Source organism: Uloborus diversus, unplaced genomic scaffold (genome assembly GCF_026930045.1).
Source record: "Uloborus diversus isolate 005 unplaced genomic scaffold, Udiv.v.3.1 scaffold_865, whole genome shotgun sequence".
In the NCBI taxonomy this organism is placed as follows: domain Eukaryota; kingdom Metazoa; phylum Arthropoda; class Arachnida; order Araneae; family Uloboridae; genus Uloborus; species Uloborus diversus.
The window spans coordinates 81462-83188 of NW_026559083.1; positions in this window are offsets into that span (position 1 = coordinate 81462).

Sequence of the window (1727 nt, forward strand, 5' to 3'; positions counted from 1 at the left end):
CATTCCCTTACTGGACAATGTAATTTCTGAGCTGAAGGACCGCTTCTCCTCAGACATCATGGATATTTTCAATCTTAAAGCATTTTTGCCGCAAACTCTGCTAGCAGGTACTAATAACGAAGTTTTATACAAAAGTGGGGGATTTTTATAAAGGACTTTTGCTAGTTAATACATCATCGCTGCAAGTTGAATATCAACTTTGGGTCGCGAAGTGGACACGGGAAAAGAATCAAAATCCAGTTAAAGATTTCCCTCCATGTATCATAAAACTTATTGAAGAATGTGACAAGGACATATATCCTGGAATAAATTGCCTTCTTCGACTCATAGCTACATTGCCAGTTAGTATTGCCACAAGTGAGCGAACCTTCTCGACATTGCGGCATTTAAAAAGCTGGTTAAGAGCTTCAATGTGTGAGGAACGCCTTGTGGGACTTTTTCTCTTAAATATCCACTGAGACATTGATTTAAACACTGACCACATAATCACTAGATTCGCAAAGAAGTCGAAAAGGAAGTTAAACTTTGTCTTGTGATAAAATGTGTGGAAGAAAACCGTTTAGAAATACTAAAATAATGTTTGGAGGGGACCCCGGAAATTGAAAAACGCTCACCTTCACCAATATTATTTTTCATAACAAAGTTTTCATGAATTTATTTTCAAATGTTTTTTAGGATCCCTTAAGGTTAATTAAACTACTTTTTAATGCATAAATATTACACACTAACACACTTTTGATGTGGAGGTAAAATATGTTTAACATTTCAAGCCAATTTAGAAGTGAAATGGCAAAGTGAAATGGTCAAATATCTACTCCGTTTTTAGGGCTACTTAACTAGTAATATTTTAACTATGTAGTAAGATGTGTCATGTGTAGTCTATTCCAGTCAAGAAAAATAATACAAGCAATTTTTTAAAAATGATACTCAAATTGTAATATTTTGTTGCAACTCAAAAATTATTTTGATATTATCAAATGATGAATTGGGACCTTCCAATATTCGGTGCAGTATTTATTTAGTTAATATTTAGCTTACTTGTGTTTTTAATATTTCTCATAATTACTCAAAGTCACTCATTCAATTATCTAATAAATCACCTGCATTTTATTTACTTAGTAATTTGATCAAAAATATTTTTCATAATCGAATAGAACATATTTCATTCGAAAAATATTTCAATTTTCTCTTTGCCCCATGGAAAAAAAGTGAACATTTTCCACTTTTTTATTTGAAGAAACAATTTTACTGCCAAAAATCAAAAATAAAGTTTCAATGCAAGTTTTGTTACAAAATACAATGTTTTTTCTTTATGTACTGTACTTTTCAAAACAAATTTCCAATTTGTTCATTTTGAAAAAGCTCAGTCATGTTAACTATTTCACTTTGCCCCACATTCCCCTACTAAAAACCCTGTATAATTTCACCGAGATGCTATAAAATAAGCGGTTTCAATTAGAAACATTGTCATAATGATTATAACACGAGGGTAAGGTTTTTAATTATACCCATACTTCATTTGAGTTTTAATAAATTTATTTATGTGTTAACTATAAAATATTATGTAACTAAGAAAATCATACCTTCATAACGTGTAAGTTTTATTGTATTTAGTTTATAGTATTTTTACATTAGTAGTATTGTATTATACTTTATTTTATGTAGAAATTATTTCTTTCAAAGTAGTTGTCGATTTGTTCTTAATGCCCTGATACAGGCGACATACC